At 45.8% G+C, this 22,884-nt stretch overlaps 1 protein-coding gene across 1 annotated transcript in view; it reads right to left on the minus strand.

Moving 5' to 3' along the window:
- Positions 1-22,241, minus strand: part of FBLIM1 (filamin binding LIM protein 1) — an 83,010-nt gene extending 60,769 nt beyond the window's left edge. Inside the window, exon 1 of the mRNA XM_069240118.1 lies at positions 21,849-22,241. The gene's annotated coding sequence lies outside the window, so the exon portion shown is untranslated. The remainder of the gene's footprint in view (positions 1-21,848) is intronic.
- Positions 22,242-22,884: the final 643 nt, after the last annotated feature.

Genomic DNA, 22,884 nt, shown 5'->3' on the forward strand with positions numbered 1-22,884 from the left:
TATATTAACAGAGGAACTGTGTATGTGAGGGGACACTGTTGCTAACTACAGAGTGCAGTTGTATACCACACTCGATGTAACTATGAAGTAACCTGGAGCACACCAAATGAATTCAAGTCCTTAAGAAACATTTGTCGCTGTATTATCAGTTTAAGAAGTCTTCAACTGTATATAAATCTGGTCACAGAATTATAACCTGTATTTTAAGATGTCTTTAACTGCATTTACTTAAGTTTGCAGTTTTATATTGCTGATCCTGGCTACAAATGAACTTTACTATATATACCGCTACATCAGCTGTGGACACTGTTTTTTTTTTTTTTTTTCGACAGGAGTTGAAAGAAAGGAAAAACTTGACCCACTGTATCCTTTGTAGATAGTTTATAAGTTACTGATACCATTACTTTGGACTTTAACCTTCTATTTGGTGCGCTCCAGGCTACTTTGTAGTATTAACAGACCACTTTTACTCTGGTCAATGAGTATTCCATAACTGGAAAGGGACACAAGAAATACTAGAGAATCACTACACGGGTGCAAGCAGTATGCCATAAAAGACACATATTTCAAAGGTTTTAGCTTTCTGACAACATTTTTTTGTTTCTCAAAGCATACAGGGGCGGACTTCACACAGTGGAGGAACCTTTTACGTGAAACAGAAGTGTAGGATCTGACTTTCAACAGTAGAATTGTTTTTCAGTTTACATAGATCTTACAGACGTTTGCTTTGGACACTAGAGATTTCCCTTATGTGGAACAAAGCATGAAGTCTGCAAATGCGATTTATCTGGCCATATTTACAGATTCAGTCACCGGATAGCTGAGTGGTCGCTCAGCTGATGCAAAACATATAGGCCCATATTTATACTTTTTGACGCTAAACTGCGCTAACGCAGTTTAGCGTCAAAAAGTTTTGCGCCGGCTAACGCCATTCTGAAGCGCCATGCGGGCGCCGTATTTATTGAATGGCGTTAGCCGGCGCAAGCAGACCGGCGCTGCCTGGTGTGCGCGAGAAAAACCACGTACACCAGGCAGCGCCGGCGTAGGGGGAAAATGGCGCATGGGCGTCTTAAAATGGTGCAAGTCAGGTTACGTCGAAAAAATCGTCGTAACCCGACTTGCGCCATTTATTTTCGACGCCCATCCCCCATCAACATGACTCCTATCATTGTACAGATAGGAGTCATGCCCCCTTGCCCAATGGCCATGCCCAGGGGACTTCTGTCCCCTGGGCATGGTCATTGGGCATAGTGGCATGTAGGGGGGCACAAATCAGGCCCCCCTATGCCAAAAAAAATTATTAAAAAAAAAAAAAAAAATACTTACCTGAATGTCCCTGGGGTGGGTCCCTCCAGCCTTGGGTGTCCTCCTGGGGTGGGCAAGGGTGGCAGGGGGGGTCCCTGGGGGCAGGGGAGGGCACTGTGGGCTCATTTTGAGCCCACTTGACCCTTAACGCCATGCCTGACCCAGGCGTTAAAAAGCGGCGCAAATGCGCCGTTTTTAGCCACGCCCACTCCCGGGCGTCTCTTTTGCCCGGGAGTATAAATACCACGCAAAGGCCTGGGAGTCATTTTTTAGACGGGAACGCGTCCCTTGCATATCATTAACGCAAGGAAGGGGTTCACGCTAAAAAATGACGCACATTCCGGGAACTTTGGCGCTAGACGCCTCTAACGCCATAGTATAAATATGGCGTTAGTTGGCGTTAGTTTTGCGTCGAATTTGCGTCGAAAAAAACAACGCAAATTCGGCGCAACCAGAGTATAAATACGGCCCATAGGCTCGGCCAACAGCTGACAGTCGTACGTCTCAGGCAGCAGATCTTTCCCTCATGCTACACAGCCCTAACATTCTGGGGCCTTAGGCAGCAAGCCCCAACCTCATGCATAAGGTTCAGGGATATAGAAAATCCGACCCTCACACAATGCATTAAGGCTAGTGACCTGAGTTAGAGTGTGGTAGCTAACAATCAGGCAGTTTCTGGAGGAAACTATTTATATGTGGTTTATTATCAAATGAGTTAATTTCTTCTACCATATTACAAAGTGGGTGAAGCAAATTCAGCTCATGGAATTTCCGTCTTTAGCATTACCTCCAGAAATTTGAAAATTCTCGTTTACCAGCGAACTTCAAACCAGGTCCTGTGCCTTTCTATCACCAGGTCCATCTTTGTCTTCTCTGTCTCTTCTCCTGTCTCGCTGTTCTGTATTTATATTTCCTTGCACTCTTTTACCCTCTTTCTACCTCTCTAATCTTAACACTGTGGTGTGAAAGGTGTCTTCTCAACTCATACACTGACCCCCACATGTATGCTCCTAAAGGCACATCCGTGAAGCAGGATCACAATATTAATACTGGCATAAAGCTTTCTTTCAGTGGTCCAGTAATACCGACAGCAGATGTAGCAGAGCTGCACCGTGGAGAGGGCACCAAGATGTTAGACAGTTGGGCGAACCAAGGGACTGGGCTGATGGAAGGTGAGGTAGACAGGTGACTAGTGGTAACAGGGATTGGGGAAGCAAGGGGTGCGAGGAGAGGATCTAGTGTGACCCTGGAGAGTGAACCTGCAAGCCAAGAAGGGCCCATCTAAGTCAGGCATAGGCTAAAACTTATCACCCCAAAGAACGGACAGGGAATGGACAGAAGGGCAGAGTTCAGCACAGCTTGCCCTTGGCAGCCAGAGAAGAATGCCAGATGATGGCAACAAGTGAACAAGTTGCATCGCAGGTTTAGTACTGTGAAGAGCTTCCAGACATGAAGGACAGGGGTGGAGGCAGGAATCAGACTGGAACAGAGTATGAAAAATGTGGGATTACAAAGTGCCGTTTGATGTGAAGGCATGGCAGGTGTCTTGTCAGTTTTCCATTTGAGTTAAAGGTGTTCTTCAGGTGGGTGCTGGGGGGTAATTTATTTCATGTCAGACTGGACATTCCAGGAGAGGCAATTAAAATGCTGTATGTGTAGGTTCAAGAGAGGCGGATTACTGGACCCTTCGGCTGGTGGTATCTTCAAAGTTATAAGGTGAGTAAAAGAAAGTGGTGGATGACTTATGGGGGCTGGACAACTGTTTGGTGGTTAATACACGTGCACAGTATGTACTCGTGACCAGGGGTGTAATAATGAACTAAGTCATCTTCAGTTTTCCACCTGTTGTTGGTTCCTCTTGCTTTTTTTGTTTGCTGGGATTGCAATATAATGAAAAGACTGATGCTGACTAGGCCCTCCTGATAGGCTGTTTTTTTTTCTTGAGCACCCTATTTGAAAGGCGCTCAACATTCCTTCAGTGGGCTTCATTGTTTGCTATGTCAGTATGTAATGGCCATGCTGGTTGAATCATTTTCTGTTTGTCAGGAGGCGTAGGAAGAATGTAGAAGGTTATGTCAGGCTGCCTAACAAGTTGTTATCTGCTGGCATCAGAAAAGACAATGGGTGTTTTTAACTGTAACTTTTCTGTTCATGGAGGTTTACTCAGAAATTTGAGCTCAGTGAAAACATGACTTCAATAGAAGACGATTTGAAGGTGAAAAAACTGGAGTTGAGGGAGGCCCTCTGCAGAATATTGACAGCAGGCCAAGAGTGCCACTAGGAGGATGGGGCCAGACACCGGCCTTCCCTATGCTTATGGATTTTACAGTAGATGTGGTGGTGGCTGGTGATGTAGCCTGTAAAGTGCAGTGTCTAGATCTAGAATCGTCAGTGTGCTTATGAAGCAGTAAGGACCTTTGAGGGGGTAAGAGATTGGTGTTGTCTGGTAAACCAATTCCCAAGGTTAGTGTGGTTGAAAGTCCTAGTGAAAGTGGATTTGCAAGTTTTGCATGCTTTTCAAATGGATTTTTTCGGATGCTGGTCTTTATACTTTGTATCAGATAGTTGTCTATGGTGGTTATTGGAAACAAACGTTTGGGTTTGGCTGTTTCTGGGAAGTGATTTTGAGGTCACTGGCGTTTGGTGGGCCAAATGGGCTACAGACTGCTGATAGAGTGAGGAAGAGAAAGCAAGCATTGGCGAAGCCTGACTGAAATATTTTTTTTAAGCCTGCTGCAGTTAAACATCAAAACAAAATGCTTTTTTTCATAGTACTTCTAAGAGATTATTAATTTAGAGTGAGGTGAATCTTTTGAGATGAAAATCAGTCCTGCTTGCATTTAAGTGTAAGCATTCCATAGGCATCAGAATCATGCATTAAACAGTCACTAGCATGAGGTGAGAGAGAAATACTCCTTTGAGTGGAGCCAGAGTGCACTCTATGTATGCTTTAAAGAATTGGTAATAGGTCGTGTAGGCAGCTGTGCTAACAAGCTAGAACTAATATATAGAAAAGACGACGGGAGAAGGCTGGTTAAGGTAACCGTGTTGAAGGGCATGTGTGGTGCGCTGGAAGCAGTTTGTTTGGTTTGAGAGAGGAGCTAAAGTACAATGTTATACAATGTTTTTAGAGGATGTCAGTTTCAGAGTTGGTTGGTGGCAGTGGTTTCTTGTGCATGCTTAGGACGATGTGAACATGCAGTATGATGGGGTGCCAGTTAGGGTAAGCAAGTAATAATTGATGAGAGAGACTGGCTAGCTGGTCAAGCTGCAAGCATCTCTGTACTCTATGCTCCAACCTTGGCATACTTTTCCTACTTCGAGGAGTTAGCGAGTGGACTAGAAGGGATGGTTTTGAGGCACAGGTGGGAAAATTCTAACATATTTTCACTTACTTAATGGTTATGAGTAAATTCTTAAGGAACTGGATCAATGAAGTCTGATTAATGGAGTCAACCTTCTTTTGGATAGGTGCCACAAACCAAGATGGCCTGAATGCAGTTTGGAGAAGAGCAACTAAAATAAATAACACAACATTTTGAAGGTTGTGTGCTTTTATTTTACACAATGTAAGAGGCTTGTTAATATGCGATTTGTTTTTCTCCACGTTATACTATAGGCAATGAGGCAGATGAGGAAGACCCGGGCATTGTGTAGTTTTTTTATTTTTTATTTAAAGGAAATTAAAGGAAACAGCTTGGTAGAGATGCCTGGTCGATTACATTGCTTTGGTTACATGGTTACAGTGTTTTGTAATGGAGCCAAAACCTTTAGTGGAGATGAACAAAGGCTGGACTTGTCCCAACCTTTTGTTGATCTGCTTGAGAGAGTAAGTTCAGGATCCAGCTCCAGGGATCTTCCTTTTAGGGAAATTTAAACAAGACCTAGGTGCCATAAATATGACGGGGCACATAACTGTACTGTGCGACCAAAGCTTTCTCATACCAGGGTCTGAAGGGTGGTCATCTCCCACCGATAAATCACACAGAAACATAAATAGAAGAACCAATTCCACGTGCAAAGAGTGTTGGCGAGTTTGGAGCATGGAGAGGATCTTATGAGCCATCCAATACTTCATGGAGGGCACGGTCTACTTGTTGTTTTTTTATGTTATACAGAGAATTAAAGGTAAGAAGAGAGTCACTGAAGAAAGGAGAGGAATCAGTCGGGAGTAAGCAAAGGTCAATTTTCCATGCAAGATTTAGGAGTATAGTGGGAGAAGGCTTTCTGAGTTAGCAGGCAATAGAATGTAAGCTGTAAAAAAGAACTGTTATGTATGTCACTTATTGTGTTAGATATTTGGAGCAACTGAAATCACAGGAAAGCACCAAATTACCAGTCAAGTGGTACGCAATGGGAATTACATCTTAAAGCCACGCCCTTAATTACGTAGACCATGCCCCTTTTAGAGACCCTCCCACTTTTTTCATTACACTTAAAGCCACGACCCTGGCAGTTAACACTGGCGTGCCTGTAAGAGCAGAGTGGCCCCAGAGTCACGTTTGCCACTCTGAGAGAGAAGTAACTGTTTAGCCAAAAGCATGCTGCATTTTAAAAAAGTACAGTTTTGCATTAACGGAGGCTGAAATATCCCAGCATGGAATCTGCAGTCGGCCAAAGGGCTAGGACTGGCTACATGTTTCATGTATGATATGGAGTCGCCACGCAGCAAGCCTATCAGTCAGACATGGCCTTCCTTTCTTTAGCTACCTACAACGCACTTTCAAAGTATCCTTTAAAATGAGGTGTTAGGACTTTCACCCCCATCCTTGAAAAGTGATCTGTGCTGAAAAGTAGGCTTTTCTGTGCTGAAAAATACGCTTGTATGTGCCAAGCAAAACACGGAGCTGGTAATTCACAATAATCAGGTAAATGGAAACATAGCAAGACTGCAATGCCCATAATGCACTAGGTTATCAAAAGGCTGCCTAGGGCTTGACGGTGTGCGTGGCGACATGGCGTGTTGGTGGTCACCCCACAAGTAATTGTCCCCGAGTGGTAAACAGTGGGCCAAACTTCCAACCAGTCCTTCTTTTCTGCAGCACCATTCTGCAACATGCAGGTTTGCACCAAGGCTCCAGCCGCACCCAGGAGTAGTGGTGACAGCTGAAGGGTCACTCTCACCCCCGGGAAGTGGCCCGCGAAGGGCTGCAGTAGTAGAGGATGTCCAGGTGGAGGCTGGGGCCCTGTGTCCATAGTGGTGACGGTGCAGCAGTGCTTAATTTGAGCCACTGGTGTCCGGTGCTCTGCACCGGCATTTGATTGTCAACACCAACACTTGTGACAGTCTGACCACAACAACAGTTGATTATTATTTCAATGTACATTAAAAATGACTATTACTTGCCGCCCAAGCTATTCTTAGAATTCGGGGGCCTGAAATAGTCTGAATTGTCACACTTTTAAGAGTGTGATGGTTAGTAATTGTGTTGTTACTATCACTGGCAGCATGCCAGCTGCAGTGTGTGGTGCAAGCTGCAATGCCCTCCTGACAAGAGCCCTGGAAGGTATTTATTTTTTTTTACAAATTAAGCACTGTGGTGCAGACGGGTGCCCGGGCCTGACGCCGAGTGTCAGGGCTCCAAAAACCGGAGTTGTGTGACAGGGGACTGCAGGAGGGTTGACCTTGTTTCAGTGTTTCAGTCAGCCCTTAAGCGCCGAGGCAGGTGAACCTGTTGACTCTAAACAAACAGAAGGCCCGGAGAGGTGAGGGACGACCGACCACAGGGGCTCCTAGATCACAGGAGCTCAAGGCAATCAGCCCCACTGACAATATTTAGATAAAGTCACTGTCCCCCCCGGAAGAATGCCTTGCCCTCATCTGCACACAATTGCAGGCTGCTAGAGAGGTTAGCCATGCTGCTCCCGATGCCTAGAACTGCAGACAGTATGCTCCTCCCACAGGTCAGCAAGAAATAAAAGAAACATTGGCAAAGCCAAAAAGTCTTACCTTTGGGATCTATTGGTTTTGCCTATACATTTTAGCATAGCTGTACAGCATCCCCAATGCTGTGCAGTATGGTAAATAAGAATAAAACACGCTTTGGCTAATTTAATAGGTTTTGTCTATGCAAGATCTAGTAGCTTTGTCAATTAGTTTTAGATGTGATGCACAGCAGTATGGGCACCTGAGCAACATGGCTTAAAGTTATGAAAAACAGCGTTATGGCGCGATCATTGATGACTGCAACATAGCGTTTTTTTTCCACTAAGCCATGTTGCACAGCAGCCCGTGCTTCTGTGCAATATGTCTAATAAAGCATGGGGCAAGCAACATGAGGGAAGTAGATGGGAGGAGGGAGGGAGCAGCAACACAATGGACAGCGGGAAGAGGGGAGGAGAAGCAACATGAGGGAGCTGCAGGAGAGGTGCGGGGAAGGGAGAGGCGAGAAGCAACACAGACAGTGGAAGGAGGGTAGGGAGCAAGCAACATGAGGGAGGTGCGGTGAATGAAGGAGGGAGCAGCAACGTATCAGAGAGCGGGAGGAGGGATGGGAGGTTGAAGCAAGAGCATGGAAGCTCGGTGGAGGGAGGGTACAACAGACACATGCACTTTTATAGAGTGCATTACAAAAAGTTTTTAAAAAAAGACACTGGCTGCAGACAGAAAATGGTTCTTGGTCCATGAGCCATGACATGGACAAACACTGGAAGTGCAAGCAGGAAGCAAACGGCAGGCACCAGGTGCTGAGCAACAGGAATCAAGGAAATGAGAGTGATGTTGAGGCCTACAAATCGGTAAGTAATGGGATGGCTCTAAGCCCGTTGAGTTGTTTTTTTTTCTTCTTTTTTTCAAGAGATTTTGTTTTAGTAAAACCTAAAAAGCCTAGGGTATAATTTTCTGTGGGTGCCTATAAAGTGGCCTGCTTCTTTTTCCCTCTTTTTATTGGCCGATCAAACTCTGATTGGCAAATAAAAAGAAAAATAATCTGAGAAAGTGTTTTTTTATTACAAAGCGGTGGGGTGAGCAACAAGTACAGGGGGGTATGGAATCACCAAGGGGGTGAAGCAGGTGGGGTAATACACATAGGTGGCTGGTTTGCTGAAGCAACAGGAGGGACTGGTGGGTGGTGAAGCAACACTGGTTGCTGGAAGCAACACACAGGATGCACCTGAGGGGGACACAACATGAAGGGTGCTTTCATAACTTTCCCAAAAGAGCATGCACATGGGTAATTGGTAAACAGGGTTTCCTCTAGACAGCCAACAATTTAATTATTTAATCCATACTAGGGAGGTTTTATAACTACATCAAAGTGTTTCAAATCAGAGTAGCGGGGTTGCAAGTATACATCTTTGCAAACTCTCATGTAACCAATCTCTGAACGCCCTTTTAAGAAAATATGCCTTTACCTTGTGCTTGATATAGTAATCTGTATTTGTGTTTTATTTAATTCCATGTATAGTGATTGAATTTTAAACATGTGAATGTCCAATGGCTTCTCACTGCCATATAGCTGCATATGACTGCTATACCCGGGAACTTGACAGGTAGGCTGGTAAAAAGTGGTAAGACTAGTAGGTTTGTGGCAGGGGCAAGGATGATGGTGTGAGGTTTATCCAAGGAGAGGCAGATATATGCAATCTATTAGTTCACTGTTAAGGGTAGTTGTGTGAAACAAATGTGACAAGATTAGCATTGTTTCAAAGGTCAGGACCTTCACAGATTCGAACAACAGTCTGTCAGTGATTGTGTCCTGAGCCTTCCTTGCAAGATTTTGTCTCCTTTCTGATTCCTATCACACATAATGTCAAGCTCGCGTTGAGCCCGCTGCTTGTTCTCTACTTCTATTCATAAAATCCCTCCTGCTATTAACAGGTTTTCCAAACAGCCCGGGGCTGGCCTTACGCGCCTTGTAAATACTGCAGTATCATTTTCATTACCGTCTCTCTTGTTCCTGTACTTTTGTGGTGGAGTGAGACAATCTGATACTCTAGCAATTGATGAGGGAATAGATTTTCTAGCAGGCCAACGTCTCCTGGGTGCATGTGGGCTCGTGGACAATACTCTTAAGTGTCAGGCTTAGTGAAAGCCATGGTTTTAAACCCAACGGTGACACCTAAAGTCGAGTCAGTCACGTAGGCTGGCAAAAGCTAACAGACCCCCAGAGAAGATAATTTTGGCGGGTAACACAGAGATAGGATTATCCTGCGAACTCCGACAGGCAGGCTGCGTCGATCCTCTCAACCTGGAAGTCAGGGCCTAGTGCCGAACTGTGACCTAACGGTGACCCCCGTGGCTGTTACTGGGAGGGGCTGCTTGACAAATTCTGACTTGCTATGATGGAGGCGATCGAATGATGAATTAATGGACCACATACCTGTCGGTGATCAGCGCACATGTGTATAGGGAAGGGCCATTAGTATAATGCAATTTTACGACTGTGGCGTTTCCACATAGTTATGGATTTGATGCATTTGCCACATTGCCCGTAATCTGATGCACAATCTCCAGATATTTCACAAAAAATGTTGATCAAAAGTTACTAAAAAAAGCTGCGACAAGTATTGCCGCGCAGTTAAAGGTCCTTCACAATGGTTGACTGCTCACCTTTCTGTTGCTTATTGCAAAAACATCTTGTTAAACTGGTGCTTATATGGTGAAATGTATGCCCAGTGCCGACAGAAATACAAAATACGAAGTAATGCTATCACAGATGTGAAGCAAAGTTGCCTTTTCCTGATGCAGAATTTAGTCAACCAAGCCATATAATTTGACCACCCCCTGCTGCATAACTGCGGTGGTCCTTATGTAGAGCTTGGAATTTTCTGGTCCAGGTATAATCTGGGCCAAGGAGTCAAGGGGCCTAACGACTGCAGCTGCCAACTTTGGAACTGGGAATCCAGGTTTTTGTTCTGGCCTCGGTTCAACATCCTGACATTCCTAGCAAGTCACTCAGTCTTCTCCTGCCTGAAAAAAAGGTGAAGCGTCTGGCTCACACGTAAAGATCCCTAACGCCCTTTCGCGTTCCCAAGAGTGCAGAGATTAAAAAAAAAAACGGCAGGCCGAGTTATTATAAATCCTTTTATTTGGCTTGTCTGTTCATCGCTGAGTTGGAACGAGAAGGGTGGGGGGCAATTTGCGCGCACACATAACTCCCCCGCCTAGTTACTATCTCTCGTTGTCAGGGCCATAAACAATGCAGATGCTCCGGGTCAAAAGTGCTCATGGCAAGGCCCGCATTCCTGTGCCGGTGTGCCGCCATTTCCTCTAGAAAGAAAAAAAACTTCTGCATTGCCCACGATTTTTGTCGATTTCCTGATTGTTCAAACATCTCAGGGCGGCCATGTTGACTCTCCCTCTGCACAGCCAACATGGTGGAGCCCCAGCTGGTATTTCAGAGCAGCGGGCTAGAACTATCCATATGATGCCACGGACCCGTCTGTGCCTGCTGCCTGGGAGGTGTGTGGTGGCCCTTTTGTGAATTCCGTGTCTGGCCCGTAGTCAGTTCACCGTGAAACATGTTCTTCGACACAAAGGAGACTGCCTGCCGCCACTGTGCTGAGTCTCAGACATCTATCTGCCAATACACACAGTTTAGGAGGGGGCCTCACGATTTCTGACGCAAAAAATGTATTTTGTTTTAAATGTCTTCTTATTTAAAGTTCCTTTATTGTATTCCAAGTTAATGGAGAAATTAAATTCCCTTTTTTTTCTAATCTCCCCTTAGCTGTTGGCGGATGCTGGCTTGTGTGACATGGTGCCTAGACCTGTGTGAATTCGTGGTGGTTAGGTATGGCAACAGAATATTCTGTTCTAAATATCGCTTGACAAAAATATTATGTCATAAATATTGTGCACAATATTATTGCCCTATTGGTGATGAGCAAAATAACCTACACCCCCATGGAGCGATTTTTTACAAATGGCGTTTAGGCCACAATTATTAATTCAGATGATATTTTTGTTATCCGTATTCTGACATACAGCCAGTGGTGAATGGTCAGGACTGGTGGAAAGCGTCAAAATTTCGACCCAGCCTTAAAATGGGAGGTGGCCTATTGAATTACCGTCAAAACTGCTCACCGTCAAAGACTGGATCACTTTAATCTGAGTCCAGCCAAAACAGAAAGCCTCACTCAGATGGAGAATCTAATTGCTCGTGGAAGTCATCTTTGCTAACAGATCTTGGAAATGCATACCCTCAGGGTTCTTAGGCTAGAAATCCTCTTAAATGCTCTCCTGACCTTTGAATCCGCAATACAATATACATATTAGGAATCTATATGACTAGGCTCATAATCTTAAAATGGGTCCCCCGTTACCTAGGCTTTCCCTACAGAGTTCAAGCAATAGCCACACTTACACTCAGTTGCCTCGGTGTTGCGAACAAACTCTATCTAGAAGCACCAAAATTCTTCCTGATCAAACTGCAACAGATTCAAAATCCAGCAGCCAGACTTCTATATCTTAAATCCTGGGATCGCATTAATTCAGCTCTCAAATGGCTGCTGGTTTTACAAAGGGACCACTTTCATGGCACTACGCATAACACACCGAGCACGCCAAGGAACCAGAAAGGCCAGGGATATTCTCCAAAAATTCCACACCCTTCTTCCCAGTTTGCATCCTCTTTCCCAACACACTCTCGTACAAGTCGTGCCTCAACATATAACAATTGGCCTGTCATTCGTTTTAGGTCTAACCCAGCAAATCTAGGAATTCCCTAGCACTCCACATCACAAAACTACAGATTACCTTTCCTTCCCATAGGGCATACAATGCGTCTCCTTAACCATCAGACCCTTAAGTGATCTTTAGCTCTCAATCCCCACTCCCCACAGCAAGACCTGTGTCTGAGATGACTGGTTAGTAAATCGACCATGTAATGGTTAATAGAAGTATGTTAACTAGAATAAATATGGGTAGATTTACCCCGTCCCTTGTTGCATACTTTTATAAACATTGGTAGGCATGAGAGCAGCAACATTGATACAACGTGACAAAACCACTTGTCAGGACTTCATGCGTCACACCCAGTTCTTCCTGCATAGGCCTTAATACGACCGAACTCTGCATAGAGAAATACCTGCACACCTGTGGTTACGCCGGACAGTATCTGTCCTGTGATGGTACAGTATTGGCAGTAGCACGCTGTGCAAAGGCTACAGAATATAACATAAGCAGGCAGGTTCTGAGGCATTTGAATGGAGATGCAACAAGGACTCCTGGGGCTTAGACAGGTCTCTCATCCTGAAGGAGGCCATCAAAGGCCTTGGAAGACTTCTAAGCACTGCAAAGTACAGGAGTGCCCACGAGGTTTAACGTATACAAGACTTAGTGAAATGTTAGGCCAGCATGGCCCTATCGAGGTCTACTCGGGTCTGCTCTGAAGCACCCTGGAGCTTTTCGAGACTGGGTGTGGATAAACCTCACCTTTAGAAATTCCAAATTTAAGCCGCGGCTTCTTAGAATGAAATACTGTAGCGAGAAAGTGAGTGAGGACAAAGTTTGGAACATGTGCCTACAAGTCGAAAGCTTGCATCATTGTAAGTCATTGCCTGCTCTTCAGAATGAATCATGGCTGCAGGATTCAGCCAGCAACTAAATCCTCCACACTTTGAAAGCTGCAAGGAAGATGCTCAAAGCACAATGAAGAGAGCACATTGCAGCTGACAGGATACTTGGTCTGAAGGCACCATGTTACAGTTGCCGCTAGCACTTCACCCTAGCTGTACCTACACACAGCCGCCACGTACAGCTAAACTCATGGCACCAGAGGCAGTCTAGTTCTACAGGCTGTGCAGGATAAAAACATGAGTGCAACATAGGGGCACAGAGTCTTCAGAGTCAGCCTAGGGCCAGAGGAGACACCAACTCCTACCCTTTCGTGAAGGAGGCAACACTACCCAGTGTGGACAACAACTGCAACCATCTCTTACAGGAAGACCTCACACTGGTAGGAAACCACCCCAGACCACCTCTTTCACATGATCCTACATTGCCTGGATGAGACAAGCACTTCAAACTTCTGCTTGGGGTGAGCCCACGTTGACTGGAGGAGACAATCAGTTCATCCTACTTCGGAGCTCACATGTTTGGTGGGACCCCCACCCCATCCCACCCCCTAAGCCTCAGCTACAGGATGTGGTGATGAAACCGAATGAGAATTGAAGGAAACTTGGAAGCGACCACAGATCATGTGTGCCTTCCTTGCACAGTGGGCACCTTGACTGTTTCGTTTTCTTCTTTTGTCTAATTTCATGGATGTTAACAGGTGTAGTTGAATTATTTGTGTCCTGTGGTACTACTCAATGGATTTCCCAGAAAACACGAGTCCTTTGTAACTACACACAAGCCGGCACACCGTACGCAGATGTTAAATTGCCGTCAATATGGTCGTCATTTAATTTAAAACAAAGTGGGTGGTTGTTTTGCGGCAGAAACATATGAATCTTTCTGTCTGGCCTTTCTAAGGTAGTCGACAATGTTGGACCCAGTGAAGCACTTTATCGGACACGCTACATCAGCGGGAGCGATAGGTTGGAAGGGGCTTGAACTGCAGTATGGTATAAGTGAGAAATGTTTTGTGTTGTTTGTGAGCGAGCTGAGTGGTGCTCTTACCCTGGCTTGGGTCTCAGTGCCTAAAAGGGAGATGGAAGGATTAAGCGTGAGAGAGAAAGCGTGCATGGATTACTTTTATCAGTTGTGACTCATTCAGCAGATTCCTGTAGGATTCCCTTAAGTGACAGTGAAAACAATCAACCTCAGCTGTGGTACAATAACAATGTAAGAAATACTTATGCAAGTGCTGCTAACATAACCCAAATATTGCTCACAGCACTAGTTCCAAGTTAAAACATCATTTTTAAAGTAGAAACTACCAACACCACGCACAGTTTGCAGGCAGCCGGTATCACGAAATAGACGTGTTATTCGGAGAGGAGGCCTCAAACATTATCTGCTGTCAGAAGAAGAGCAGTAAATTGTAGGGTATTCACCGGTGCCTCGGCACTGTGTATTTTCTGCTTTTATGAAAAAAAATCACTGCTTGAGGATTCAATATCAGCTCTGAGAGACCACATCTGGAAAACATTGGGGCCTGAGCTGCCAGAAACGGCGATTCTTTAATGCTCTTGGAATGGTCGAGCCCTCTGGATGTGCACTCATGTTCCCTGGTTGGTTCTAAACCCAAATTGATAAAAGGAGGAACATAGTGACACTTTGATATATAATGTATATTAACTTTGTCTTGGAGTGCCAAAATGCTTGAAATATTCATAAGATTTACCGTGCAGTACTACGAGCAAAAGTAATAGAGATTACTGGGCATTCTGCTCTTTTATTAGTGTATGCCACATCGCAGAAAGGAAACTGAAATGAACAAAACTCCAGTAAGAATAATGGATTTCTTTTACTAAATGCAGATGGAGCGGAATTGCAAATAGACTGGTGCCATGCACATGCGAGCATGAGGTAGTAATGGCTGAAGGACCGCCACCCTAGCATCCCTTGACAGGCCCACAGTTACACCATACTACAGTCGTCTCGCCTCTCCTTTAACTTCCATCCAAGCGCAAAACTGAATTTTGGATCCTAAAAACGTCAGATGTAAATGAATTCACCCAGGTTCGAGTCTAGGATTCTTCACGCACAGGTAAAAGGACATTGTAAAGTTTGGGCTCCCCTATTGACCTAGAAATCGGGGTTTTTGTTATATTTGACCGACTATTGTGACCACCTGATGTGAAGCTGACTTAGAAATTACCTCCTTTGGGTTCAATACTCTACTGGCTCCGAATACACTAAAACGAAAATAACTTGTGCTCAGAGCTCACAGCTTTTATTCCAACTCTCAGCTTTCTCTACGTAACTGGCAGCTTTTACTCTCACCTCAGGTTTCTGTTCGTAGCTAGCAGCATTTACTCTCACGGTCATAGCTGTAGCTTTTACTCTCACTCTCTTCTTAACGTTCATACCCGGCAGCGTTTACTCCCACGCTCTGCTTTACGCTTGTATCTGCCAGCGTCTACTCTCACGCTCTGCTTTACGTTTCTATCTGCCAGCGTCTACTCTCAGGTTCTGCTTTATGCCTGTGCCTGACAGCGTTTACTCTCACGCTCTGCTTTACGCTTGTATCTGCCAGCGTCTACTCTCACGCTCTGCTTTACGTATGTACATGCCAGCGACTACTCTCAGGCTCTGCTTTACGCTTGTATCTGCCAGCGTCTACTCTCTGCTTTACGTATGTACATGCCAGCGACTACTCTCACGCTCTGCTTTACGCTTCTATCTGCCAGGGTCTACTCTCACGCTCTGCTTTGCGCTTGTATCTGCCAGCGTTTACTCTCACGCTCTGCTTTACGCTTGTATCTGCCAGCGTCTACTCTCACGCTCTGCTTTACGTATGTACATGCCAGCGACTACTCTCAGGCTCTGCTTTACGCTTGTGCCTGACAGCGTTTACTCTCACGCTCTGCTTTACACTTGTGCCTGACAGCGTTTACTCTCACGCTCTGCTTTACGCTTGTATCTGCCAGCGTCTACTCTCACGCTCTGCTTTGCGCTTGTATCTGCCAGCGTCTACTCTCAGGCTCTGCTTTATGCTTGTGCCTGACAGCGTTTACTCTCACGCTCTGCTTTACGCTTGTATCTGCCAGTGTCTACTCTCAGGCTCTGCTTGCTTCCACTGTTTCTATTTAGTGAATTCTCTAGGTGTGTTTGTTTCTTCTTTACAGGCTGTGAGGTGCCTCTAACCATTCTGTATGCTGGCGCTATAGAAATCATTCAAATTATGCAAGAACTGCCTAATAACCACAGACAAGCAAACAACAGAACAGAGCTGATTGATGGAGGCTGCAAAGGGGCGCTCGGATCAAGAAAGTGCCCCAGCGCCACCAGAATGGTAAAAAGCACTATACAAATGCAGGGACCGCACATAACCGGGGTGCTTTAAAGGCAGCTAGTATAGCTTCCAGGAGGAACACTCGGCTGCCATTGGCTGGAGTAAAGACACTTGTGAGGGAAGGGTTGGGTAAGCATCTGCAAGGTCTGCCACTCTCCGAGAATATACAAACGGGCAATGGCCATGGTTTAAACATTTGCGTGAATAACTGCACTAAAATGTATGATTTCCAACGAATGTGAGTACTTTTTAAAGTTAGAACCTTGAAGTTATATTACGGACCACACAGCTCTCTATGTTACTCTTCCTGAAATTATATTTTAAAAAAAAGCATTTGCAATGCAATTGGTCTCGCAATTGTGAAAGTTAACATCCTTGGCGTTGAAAATAGCACTTTTAACTTTTGTTTTTTTGTATGCGGTGGAGTGATGATATTTGCATAGCGCTATTTCTATTCGTATGACCTTGCAGCGCTGGAGAACCAGAAAATGGGTAATATGTTATGAGAGAGGGGAGACAAGACAATTATGCAAAAATAAGTAACAATATCCTCGAAAAAGCAAACACTCATAGAGAATGCAAGATTAAGTAAAGCATTGAAATGTAAGCAGGAACAACATGGTTACGTTAATGCTTTTACATTTCTAATATGCTGGCTGAAAAAGACATGCAACATTTAGGCCCGTATTTACACTTTTTTTGCGCCGCATTTGCGTCGTTTTTTGACGCAAAAACTGCGCAAACTTGCAAAATGCCATTGTATTTTGTAGGTTTGCGCCGTTTTGCGTGAAAAAGCGGCGCAAATGCGGCGCTAAAAAAAGTATAAATACGGGCCTTACTGTTCTAATGTGCACGCAACAACGAAAGGGTGCAACACCACAGGCTGTCACAAGGTGTCCCTTGGGAACTCTTTTGGCCACGTAAGGTACTGCACCCTGCAATCCTGAATTCAACACATCCCCAATTACTTTTGGGCGCTGTGCTGACAAATGAAGCGTGGCACCCGTTTTGAGGAAAGTTTTACGCTGTGCATTCAGGTTATGAGAGAGGAGACAAGAGTAATATGCTGGCTGAAAAAAAAATAAGTACGGGGTTGCGCCATAAGAAACTTCACATAGTCATGTAATGCGCTCTTCTGATCGAGTTTGAGCTATATGAAGCTTCACATCCTCAGGTAAAGCGCTCAGACACCACAAAGAAACAACTGCATGGCCAAAACAAAGAAGAGGAAGAAACAACATACGGCCATGCAATGCGAAGCGGCGAGGCAAAAGAAGTAAGCATTTGCAATGCAATAGGTCTCGCATTTACTTGAGTTGGAGCTATTGGCACTGTAAATGCATAACTGGACTTTTTGCCACATTAATTGGTCAACCCCGCCGCATATTTTGGTCCCTTCTGCCACATAATTCCAGTTGCCCTGCATATAACTAAAGGGCTAGTAGGCATACTGGAATATTTTTTTAAACAAGGCCGTTAAAACACAAACTACTCCCAGGTGCAAAACATATTTACTTGGCAGTTGGTACAGGTGACATTGCCCATGGGAAACTGGATGAATAATTGTACTCCACGAATGGGTGCTTTACTGCAGCCTGGGTGGTCGAACAAAATGCCCATGATTTTTCACACGCTTGAGGAGAGCTCCCTTACATGATATTAATTATCCTCGGTCAGTCTTGAACTGAAATATTAGTTATAAAATATTGACCATTGTACAGAATAAGCGACTGTAAGCTCTCCTCGAGGTTAGTTTTATAAATACCCGCACACACAGCTCATGTTTCACAGACTCAAACATGTGTAGCTCATCTAGTCAGGTTTCTGCTTTGTGTTCACAGCTTGTATCATGTTATATAAACAAAACTACAAGTCCCAGAATATAAATCAGAAACATAAACTCAATGAGCGAATCACACATCGAACTAGGGAGCTGGACAACTCTACAAACACATCTCCAAGGGCTGGTTTCCAGCTTGTATCACGTTATAAAAATACAACTACGAGTCCCAGAATGAATCTGTGTGCTGCAAGGAACGTGTACTAAGCAGATCAGAGTGGATATAATGTAAAAATGTCAAAATAGCTCTGGAAATTAATTTTCTTTCTGGAGAGAACGTACTTTTATCTAGTGGAAGCTTGGAGTCATTATAAGGTAGTGCACAGGGTAACTATGCCTGCTGCAAAGAACGTGCAGTAAGCAGATGATAGTGCATATAATGTAAAAACGATACTGCTGATTGAGTTCACGCTCTGAGCGTTGTGAGCGACATGGCAGCCATGAAGCGCAGACAAAAGAAAGAAATAGTTCACCCACGCTTAAGTATATCGGCAATCGTGCAATTATCCCTATAACAGGGTCGGTGTCCGGTGTGGTAACCATACTGCCCCAAGGCGGGACCATCATAAAGCATTTACCAATGAAATCAAGTGGTTTTTGAAAGGCAAGCCCACAAATGAATGAAAGTGATGGGCGTGAGGTGGGCGTGGTTAAAAGCCCACAATACTTACAAGCAGTCAAAGCGCTTGTGCTCTCGACCTAAAAAGTAGTGCACCACACTAGGGTATTTTGCTGATTGTGCAATAATCCATGTAACAGGGTCAGTCTCCAAAGAGGTAACAAAGCAGCCTCAAGGAAGGACAAACATAAAGCATTTACCTACAAAATCCTGTGAGTTTTTTAGGGTAGGCCAAGGGATGAATTAAAGTTATGGGTGTGCGATGGGCGTGTTGCAAGCCCACAGATGTAGATACCAACATGTCAAGAAACAGCACTTGTGCGCTGCCAGGTTCAATCTAAAATCCCTTTCACACAGCTCCCTCACAGCCGTGTGTCTGCTTGCCCTGCAGAAACTCTGCAAATCTCCCTGGGTGTGCCCCATTCGTATGTTTGCTTCTCACCCCCACCCTTACTCCTTGTCCTACCACTGACCTTGCACTACACACCACTTCCTTTGAATTCTAGTACATATTCCACCATGGAGCCCATTGTATAGCACCCCTCGATCAGCAACCTTTCCCACTGCTTCTTAGAGATAAAATCAGCTTCTAAGACTGAAGCTAAAGCGGCCTGGCCAGGATCTCAGATTGTAAGGTGGGCGCTGGGATATCAACCCTAGAAATAAGTGACTCAGTGTTAGTGACTTCACCACTGAACCCCACTGCCCCCATTGCTCACCGATACATTTTCTACCTCTTGCAGGTGTGTCTGGCAGGTGTGTGCGCCAGGGCGGTATGAATGAATGAATGAACGAAGGTGACTCATACGCATGTATGACTGTGAATGAATAATGTTGGGTGACTGAAGTTATCCGATCTGGGTGGGTGAATGGATCATAAATTCACGATGGGCAGGAGTGGACCAATGAATGAACACTAGAATAGCATTTCTCAAGTTAGGGACCTGGGCCGTGCACTCTCTCTCTCTTGTTTCCATTCTAAGCATTATAATTAAGGCTCCCTGTTTTCAGTTTTTACTGATCAGAAGACGTATGTGTGTGTGTTTATTTTTAACGGCGGATAAATAAAAAATTGTGATTCTTGTAACTCTCCATGCTGTCCTTCATGAACTCCAGGCCAACAGCTGGGCAGATACAAGCATGAGGACTTTAGAAACAGGATGAGATTTTCTTTAATACAGGCATATGCTAATATATGTTTGTATAAAAAACATATTTATCTGCGGGTGTAGTGTTTTGTTATATGTGGCTGCTTACTTTGCTAAAACGCGACAGACTTCAAAGAAGGAGTGCGTGAAGGTCAGTTAAATAAATGTGGAAATATACAATTTTTACAACTCCTTTTATTCTCAAACACAAACTAAATATGGATAAATACAACTAAGATGGTCAAAAAATAAATACTGATAAATACATATAGAAATGTTAAAAAATAAATACCATAAAACTAATTATAATCACGAAACAGAAGAAGAGTGAGTGGTATAATGGTCTGCAAAGCAAGTTGTGAGGAGGAGGTACATCCGAAGAGGAGCCCCGCCCAGGGAGGTAAAGAACACGGAAGTACGTTCCACATGAGAGAGGACGAGGGATGGGCCCTGGAGCCTCAGAAGACTCTGGCACGGCAGCCGGGGCCACAGGAACCAGGGAATCGAGGTCAAAAGAGGCCACAGACCTGGAAGCGGCAGGACAACATAGACCTGGAGCCAGAGAAGAGGTCAGAGTCCCAGGAACTGCAGCCAAAGGATGCCGAGGAGGCCAAACGCCTGTGAACTGGAGGAGCAGGACCGGGCCCAGGCGTGGGAACTGAAGCTCTGGGAAAAGACACAGGCATTGCAACTTGTGCAATAGGAAGCGGGAACCAGTTGAGGGCACAGAGTTCAAAACGGGAGACCCGAGAGAGGACACAGACCTGTGAACTGGAGCCAAAGGGGGTGACACACGCCTCAAGAGATGGATATGACGCAGACCCGTGAACTGCAGCCGGAGGAGGGACACAGATCTACCGGCTGGAGCCGGAGGAGGGGACATGGGCCTGAGAGCTGGAGCAATAAGAGAGGACACAGGCCTGAAACCTAGAGCCACAGAAAAGGATACAGACCTGAGAAATGGAGACAAAGGGGGTGACACATACATCCAGAGATGGATATGACGCAGACCTGTGAACTGGAGTTGGGGGAGGGACACAGATCTACCGCTGTAGCCGTAGGAGAGGACACAGGCCTGATACTTGAGCCACAGAGGAGGACTCAGACCTGAGAACTGGAGCCATAGAAGAAGACACAGACCTGAGAACTGGAGCCATAGAAGAAGACACAGACCTGAGAACTGGAGCCATAACAGAAGGCAGACCTGATAACGTGAACCATAGGAGAGGACACAGACCTGAGACGTGGAGCCACAGAAGAGTACACAAACCCAAAGGGGGTGACACAAACCTCAAGAGATGGAAATGACACAGATCTAAGGACTGGAGCTGTAGGAGAGGACACAGGCCTGAGAGCTGGAGCCTAACATGAAGACATTGAATTGAGAGTTAAAGCCATAGAAGAAGACAGACCTTAGAACTGGGGGCGTGGGAGAGGACACAGACCTGAGGACAGGAGCCAAAAGGGTTGACGCAGACCTCAATAAATGGACATAACGCAGACCCGAGAACTGGAGCCCTAGGAGGGACACAGACCTATGGATTGGAGCTGAAGAAGAGGATACAGCCCTGAGAACTGGCGCCAGAGGAGAGGACACACCTAGCGGCTGGAGTCCGAGGAGGCGACGCCGACTTGAGAACTGGAATAGGAGCGGACGCAGACATATAAACTGGGGCAATAGAATAAGTTATAAACATTGGGGTGAGTCAGATACCTAAATAATGGAGCCACGGGAGAGACCACATACTATGAAAGTGAGGCTATAAGAGCACAGAGTCCCGGGACAAGGTGTACAGTGAAATAAGCGGCCTCCTTTTCCGTTCAGTTTGTGTCTGTAAAATGTGTCCCATAATACGTCTGCCTCTGCCCTCTGCCTTTCCATGGTACACTTAGAATGTGTGTAGGACCCCAACCACCACACACAGTCACAGGAGCACCCATGCCTCCCCACACACAGTACACTCCTATTCCCCCCTCCGTATTTTCCAGGTGAAGTGTGCGAGGAGTGGAGATGTTTTAAGCCTACTAGCCCCCCCCAACCCCACCCGGGCGCATTAGACTGAGAAAAAAAAGGAGAGAGGAAATCCTACCTGGCCGCACACGCGGGGTCGCCGCCCTCGGCACTGCTGTGGGCAGGGGTCCTGCTGTCGGGGCTGCTCCCGCCCTCCGCCGCCGGTCCCGCGGTCCCTTTGCCACAGGGGAGCACCCGTGCTCTGCTGTAGACGTCCTTTCTCCCTGCGCGGCACGGGACCCTCTGCTGTCAGTGCTCCTTGGCTACAGCCGGGAGCTCAGCTGTCCTCCGCCTCCCGAGTGTCCCCCTGGGCTCGGGACAAAGCCAGGCTCTCTCCTCCTTCTCTTTCTTCTGCTGCGGTTTTTACAAGCCCAGTCCTGCTGACATCACCGCCCTTCCCCACTACCCCCCCACCCCACCCTCCCTGCTTTCTCCCTTCCCCACCTTCTCCTCCCTCCTTGCACCTCGAACCTCCCCTCTGTCTCCCCTTCCGCCTACCTCCCTCTGCCCTCCCTCTCCCGAGCTCTTCTCCACCCCCTGCTGCTAGGCAGCCCCCCTTCCCGTTGACCATAAAAGGTGAACACATTCTTGCACAACCCCCCATGCTCTGGCAGGAAATGGCCCATTACCTGCCCGCTGGATGGGGGTGGGTACGTGCGTCCCCTGCAGCCCCCGCCCCTCCCTACTCAGCGCGATCCAAACTCTGTCCTCTGTCTGTGCCCTTTGTTCTATGTGTTTGTCTTGTCACCCCTTTACCTTTCACGTCACCCCTTCTACACACCGCCCTGTATGCTGGCACCTCATCCCCTTTCCTTCTTCTCTCAAATTCTGTCCCCTGCAGCTCCCCTTTCTTATCCCAAATGGCTGCACTCCCACCCCAGCCCCTCTATCTCACTAACCGCGTACATGAACCTTTTATATTTCCTGTATTTCTTCCATATTATTTTAATCTCTCATTTGTCCTCCCGTCTTTTATTTCTGTTTTCCCATTCCCTTGTAAATATTTTTCATCTCCCCTCTTCCTCTCTCACTCCCTTGCCGCGGCCTTTGCTTTTCGCCCCCTTTGAATATTTCTTCTACATTTCTTTCCTTCTGATACTTTCTGTTCTCTGCAT

Source organism: Pleurodeles waltl, chromosome 6, assembly GCF_031143425.1.
Source record: "Pleurodeles waltl isolate 20211129_DDA chromosome 6, aPleWal1.hap1.20221129, whole genome shotgun sequence".
NCBI classification, from domain to species: domain Eukaryota; kingdom Metazoa; phylum Chordata; class Amphibia; order Caudata; family Salamandridae; genus Pleurodeles; species Pleurodeles waltl.